Below are 7065 nucleotides of genomic sequence, written 5' to 3'. Positions count from 1 at the left end.
GACTCCTTCCAACTTCCACTGGACGGGAAACACATGCCAAGTACACCCGGCATAAGTTTCTCACGCGGCATTCATCCGTAAGAGAGCATCACGGCCGATTCGAGTAGATCCTCCAACGTCGGCGTCCCTTTACAGAGAAAGTATGAGAGTAGGTATTCCTAAGCGGCCGATGATGGAAGCTCGCCGTTTTGCGAGTTACTGTTATTCACTCAGTGGCCAGAGCAGGATTGAAAGGGGGAACGGGGGGGGTAAACACAAGCAAAACCAGAATCAAAACCCCGCAATTACGAAAGGTCTTAGTAGGGAGCAGCCTGCCCAATACGTGCTGTTGCAGATTTTTTAAGGAGTAGTATGAGCCATTGCCAAGGAAACCAAACCCGACGACGTGTGTTAGCAGAAGCGATCAGGAGCTCTGAGTAGGCAGGGCGCGCCGTTTCGTATAGAGTTCGCGGATTCTTATGATTTGCCGGGCCTACCCTCGCCGTCCAATCCTAGACTTGCCCACAAGCCAATGAGCCCGCAACGACTGAGGCTCGCGGACCAGCATGTGACATGACAGCTTCCAGACTGGTTCTTGAGGATCTCATCTGTATCGCCGGGTGTTTCAGTCAATTCACAAGTCCGCCTGTGGTAGTCTACGGCTTTTGGACGTGTGTCCGTTCACCAGAATCGTCGCCGTACAACTTGAGCAGAAAGTGCGGATCCAACGGAGCAACTGATCTGGTATTCCTCGAGCTTTCATCCTTTGGAGAAGCCTGATGCCGAATACCCCGTTGTACGCCCCTTTAACATCGAAGCTTACCAAGCTGAGAACCCTGCGACCTCGCTAGGCAGCGTAGATCTGCTCTTGCAAGAGCATGAGTGCCTGTTCTGCCGACCGTCGTTTCCGGGCGCCGGAGTGGTTGGTTGGAAGGAGTCCGAATGTCTCGACTAGGTACGAGATCCTCTCTGCGATGACCGACTCCATCACCTTCCCGGCGTGGATAGGAGCAAGATCGGCCTCCAGGCTTTCGCTATAGTGTAGTCTTCTTTCTCCGGCTATTTTAGAGGTATAATACAGCTCAAAGCCTGTCCGTAGGTGCATAATAGATGCAGATATGATTCCGAAGGAGTCCAAAGCAGTCGAAGGGTTCGTCGCGAACTTCGGTGGTCTTGCCAATCATTTTTCTACTGTTTACAGCGTATTATCTTTCACATAGTTATACGAAGTGTAGATGTGAGCGCGACTGGCATCGCTCAGTAGTGGTCTGTTTTGATATTTCCACTAGATACTACTGTTGATAGATGTCCGCGCAGCTATGGAACCCCTCAAGTCACTGTCTAAACCATTCTCCAACCACATCACTTTGGTTTCTATCAACATGCTTATCTCCCTTTCCCACGGCCGTGGAATCAAGAGTCACGTCTTTGGTGCTTGATAGCGAGTTCAACGTCAGGGTGGCAGACACGGTAGTGTCTCTTAAGGGCGTCGGCGCGGCTAAAAGTATTCTCCTCTATGCAAAGGTTGCACTGAGGCCTTTTCTTGTTATTGTGAATGCTATCCTCATGCCGAGTGAGATCGTAGGGGCGTGAAAAAGTAATCCTGCAGAGCTCCCCAGTGCGCGGATTGACCTTATGGCAGCTGTAGAGCGTAGCCTGGCTGTTGCAAAAACCGTTTGTCTCCTGGCGGGATGCACCAATCCTATTAGTGTTGTTCTGAGTGGCCACTCGGTGAGTTGACCTGCGATGTCGCCTCTGGGGTAGCGACATAACTCCATTCGCGCTACTTTTCGACAGCCTCTTCGGTACTCTCGAAACGAGAGCCAATTCACTGCTGCCAACCGAACTGGCGCATAGGAAGGTTAAGTCTGGAGGAGTATGCTGCTGCAGTATTGGTGGCATAACGGTGGGGGAATGGTGTGGCATCTGCAAGTTGAGACATCTAGAACCAGAGATGAACTCTTCGTCGATAGATTCCGGGGTGCGCTGGTCCGCTGTCCTATCCTTGTTCATTTCCATGTATTTGGATTTCTGGAAAGAAAGGGTAAACGAGTCGGGCTGTCCAGGCTCGTTGGACTCAAACACAATATCTTTTGGAGGCGTTATGCCCAATAACTTCCGCTGCGGCTGCTGCTGCTGTGTCTGGGTGGAACCAAAAGCTTGATAACGCTGTGATACCCCCGAAGCATGATGCTGCTTCATCTCCATACGGCTGGGCCAGTGGTTGTGTGGCTGTTTCCATGAGCTTCTCAGGGACGGCGTTGGTGGTGAAACTTGACAGAAGGGCGAATTGCTCTGAACAGATGGCAGAGGAGGGCCATTATTTAAATTTCGATCTTTTTCTGCTTGTGGCATCTCGGCAAATGTCTCGCCCAGCGACAAATCAGAGAAAAGTGTCTGGGACGCTGGAACCATAGACATCATCAGCGAGGATAGGCTGTACTCTTCGTCGATGTAGGTGCCTGACTGAATGTGCCCCAGCTCAAGCGCATTGGCTGGATAGAAAGGGACATATGGGCTGAAAGGACCGAAGTGAACGAGGCCCGTCTCTGTGCCCGAGAAAGGCATGGTGTTGAATGCTGGCATTGGATTCATGCCGTTTCTTGGTTTCTCGTCCATTTGGCACCGATTTCTATGGTCGCTGGTAAGATTCGTAATCGTGTTTGTGGGCAGCAGATGTGAGAGAAAAAGGGAAACTGTTCAAGTCCGTGGAACGTTGTCACCTTTATAGCGTGCGCTCTCCTATTTATACGTATTATTGTGGCTATGTACCATGCACGCTTCAGCCATCTGAAAGAGGAGACGAGTGTCCTGAATATGCCTTAGCTCGTAGAATGTGACAGCGCTGGTGATACGGCACTCGTACAGGGTCGACCCTCAACGCCGTCTTACGAAGCCATGACGTGCGATTCCTTTCCCAGGCGGTCTGGTATGGAACAGCCCTGGAGGCCTGAAAACACAGGCGCTGACGGTGTAGCATCGTAGCTGCATTATCCATTGAATGACACACGATATCGAAGGAGGCTTCAATACGAGAAAGATCATGGTTGCAACCGGAGACGGGCTTCCAAGTCGGCCAACAGAAAACGACTTCACGGCCAGATGTGAAATTCCGCAGTCCTCTGCAACACTCTATGATCGACCAGCCCAGCGACCAGGTACTATATAAACCCGTACTTCCTTCATCAGATAGAATCCTCTTTACTTTCTCTCTTCACTTTCTTCACTTTTCTCAACCACAAGACCTTCACGACGATGTGCACCTCCGAAAACATCACCATCAACTCTGCTCATGAAGCACATGGCCTACCTATCATGACTTTGCCGCGGACCAACGACCCAGCTCATCAGTTAGAGGAAGATTATTATTCCTCGTGCTTCGACTTCTCCTATCATAGTCTATCGCTTGAGCTTGAATGGCTAGGCGGTGAGGGTATCCTTTCTATTCTCCCGCCGTGGAAAGAGGATCAGGCAGCATACTTTTTCTCCAGCAAGGCCGTTGCCCCTATAACGCCATTATCATCTGAATGCTTCGATGGAAGAAATTTTGAGAACCCTATATTGGACGACATGCTGTGCTTCTTGGAACAAAATCCTGCAGAATATGACGACAAGTGGTGGAGGGCTTGGGATGAGCTCTTGGAGGTTGGGCTTGGGCATGATGGAACGACAAATGACGATGCAGCACAAACTCGTTCCCTCAGCTCTGAACGATCACGCAGCCAATCCTTAGGCGGAGTCGGCCAGGTGAATGGTTCGGTTCTCGTGCAGGACGACCTGGAGGATATAATCCCCTCAGCAGCATCGCTTCCGCTAGAGCACTACGGATGGCCCCACCCAGATCCTGCTATATCAATGTCGATGGAGGAGGACGTCTCACAATTAGCTCAGGCGGAAATTTCGGGTACCCCTTGCCGCAAACGGAAGGCAAGGAAAGCAGATGAATCAAGACCACGCAAGCGTGCAAGAGGCCGTCCGGCTGGCTCTACCTGGCGCCTCGTCAAGGTCGTCTCCAGGATTACGCCAGTGGCCCAACACTTCTGTTGGAAGCGACGAGGTGCATTGTGGGACGATGTCCTCGGGCAAGAATCATGGAGCAGTGAGGACATTTCGCCCTATGTGTTGGCAGGTCTGCCTTTCCTGTCGTTGGTTGTGCGGCCGGGCGACTATGGGTTCCCCGTGCCGCTTGTTTGGGACGAGAAGATGCAAAGTTTCAGCGGGTATAATGCCATGAATCGAAAATGGGTGCGTATAACCTGTGATGAGATGGCTAGGATGTTGGAGGACCCAAACGTCGGGGTAATGGTTTCGGGATAGGAAGTGAACAGGCTACTGGCCCGCGGAGGGGTAATACATTGGCAGGTGTTGAAACTCGTTGGCTACACTGAGACCAAAATATGAACATCTGAGAGTGACCATAAGACAACGGATGCTTGACCACTTCTCAAAGCTCTTCTACGATGAATTTTCTAAGCGGTTCCATTGATAAATTAACGGTATCTCGCTCTCCTAGAAGTAACGGAAACGCAGGATGTGTCTCGTGAAGGGAATATCCAAATCTGCATCGCCCTCTATGCATTGCGTATGCTTTACCTGCTCTTATCCTCCGCCAAAATCGGCGACGCTGTCTGCCGTAGTACTAGCTCTTCCACGACTCCCATCGACTTCTGAAGCAGGACAAGTGCTTTATGTAGGTTTGCAAGTAGCCTGTAGAGATGTCCAACATCGGAGGACGATCGCTCCTCCGGGGGGATCTCGACGTGTTGGACCCACCCTCGTCACCGGTCGAGGGGCTGTGCTGCTCTGATATAGCGAAACTGCTATCGTTTGAGGCCGAGTCATCGATGAAGTCCTTGAGACTTCCTGGGCTGTCTGACACATCACTAGATAAATTACTGTTCGTTCCTACATCAATTAGTTAATGAAAGGCCATCTTTTGCTTAACCATCGACTTACCTATGTCGTCTTCTTCCGCTTCCGAATCAAGGAATGTGTTGCAGTGAGCTGACATTGCCGTGGCTGTCCTTCTCGATATGCTGTCTATATATACCAATTTCGTTTGCAAAGATGTTTTGGATGAGTAAAAAAGCTCAGGTAGTAAGGAAAGGTGGAGTGATGGAAGCCTTGAAGTTCTACTATACTACAATCATTACTTTACTAGACATATATACTGAAGCCGAACTGTATGTACGGCCAAAATGAAAGCGCAGTGTCATCAATCGTTCAGCTTCTTGCTCTTTTCGCTTTTTAGCCGCTTACATTGTAGAAAGATTGATACTGTAGCCATCAAGAACATGAAGCGGTGATTCACTCGGGACTGTAACCCTGTTTCAGAAGAGACGGATCCTACATTTGCACCGGGTGCCCTTTGCATAGATACTGGATTGCAAGATGCACAAGCTACAGTAGGGTAGATGTACACCTCAGGATGGGGAGGAAGCGCTTTTTGTAGCCGACTCACATGCAGCTTGTTCCCAACTGCATTCGGATTATGGACACCGGGCTGTATGATCGCGCGTTTATGGCGTACAGGACGATAAGATCCATATGTTACAATAGGCTAGATATAGACCCAAGAATGGATGGAGGTGTTGATGACGCCGCCACTCCATATTGGCGAACAGCAGCAGACCCGTGGAGGGTGGAGATCATGCAGGTACCAGCACACTCACGTGGCAAGTCACTTGCTCTCTTGATGCTACTTCACTGTGCTTACAACATATATTGTACAATGCACACGGTCGTACGTACTGTATCATAGAGACTATATGCGCTCTGTAGTCTCTCCCCATACCTTAAATACTTTGTTTCCGTTCTTTTATCTTCTTTCGTAGCCCCTCCCTCTTCCTCCTTGGTGGTACCGTAGGCGTCGTCTTATCCTCCTCCCTTAATTTCAGGGAACGACCACGGTCTCAGTAACGAGAAGCCCGACACTCAGCATACGGCTCCCACCGACGCTCTTTTTACGTTTGGGATCGTTACCGACGTACGGAGAGGCTCAGAGCTCGAGTCCCGATGATCAACGGGGCGACGGCTTTAATCGACCTCACAGTCAACGTACTCAATTGTCGTCGTTGCCGCGCCGTTATTTCAAGCGATGAGCAAACTGCCGAGTTCTGCTATGTTCTTGAGCGTTGTCGATGTGTACGTCTTGAGGATCTCCACGTTAAACCACGCTGATCAGCGATAGATCCTTTGCGCAAGCTGTCAAGTATATCGGTGTCCGCAGATCTCCCATCAAGGACTTTGTGGGCCTCAAAGACCCTTGAAGACATTCCGGCTTGGGACGTGTGAGATATGCTGGCAGTGGATGAAGGTTCCGGACCGGCTGCCGTGTGGTACGCTGTCTTGCCCCATGTCGAACGTAGCTAACATAGGAAAGGACACACATTTTGCTGTCGATGCGTGGCACTGAACCGTATGTACTCGGCTGCATGTCCAACATGCCGGACTGAGTGGCGTGATCTGCCCCTTCGACACCCCCGTCGCATTTGCCGCATGTGGAATATTGGGATGGAAGTGACACTTCCAAAGCCAACTACGCACCATAGAGATCATGTAAAAGGGGGGTTCATTGGTACGAAGAGTGAGATATGGACGCCATAGGAGGTATTTCCTTTTCGACGAAACAGCCAGAGCCAGCCGGGAGATTGTGGGCAGCACTCAGGCCAGCGTTGACGAGACGCGTTTTTAGCAGTTGCTACATAATTCAGTTCAGTTTCCTAATTCATTGTGCTCTTTGCGCTCTTCTCCATCGATGTGTGACAGTGTCCAACATGATCAGTCACTGCCTTGCTAGTGAATCCCTCTCTTACTATGTATGCAATCCAGCTCTCCTTCTACAAGCACGCCACTATACTCTGGTGACCAGTACTGTGGTATGGTCTCTTGATATCTGAAAGCCCGTAGGTTGTCCATTCTACCAATTCCCTGAAGGCCTCTGGTTGGCTGAATGGTAACCATTCCGTCAATTCGCATTAGCTTCAGTAGCCCCTAGCCGCGATTCGCGCAGACCGCCGTTGTCTCCTATTTTGTTGAAGCCTGCACCCGCTTTCCTCGATTTCGAAATCCCGGCCCAAAATATCG

Source organism: Apiospora kogelbergensis (assembly GCF_038363985.1).
Source record: "Apiospora kogelbergensis strain CBS 113332 chromosome Unknown utg000010l_segment0_segment0, whole genome shotgun sequence".
In the NCBI taxonomy this organism is placed as follows: domain Eukaryota; kingdom Fungi; phylum Ascomycota; class Sordariomycetes; order Amphisphaeriales; family Apiosporaceae; genus Apiospora; species Apiospora kogelbergensis.
This window is presented reverse-complemented; position numbering follows the sequence as displayed.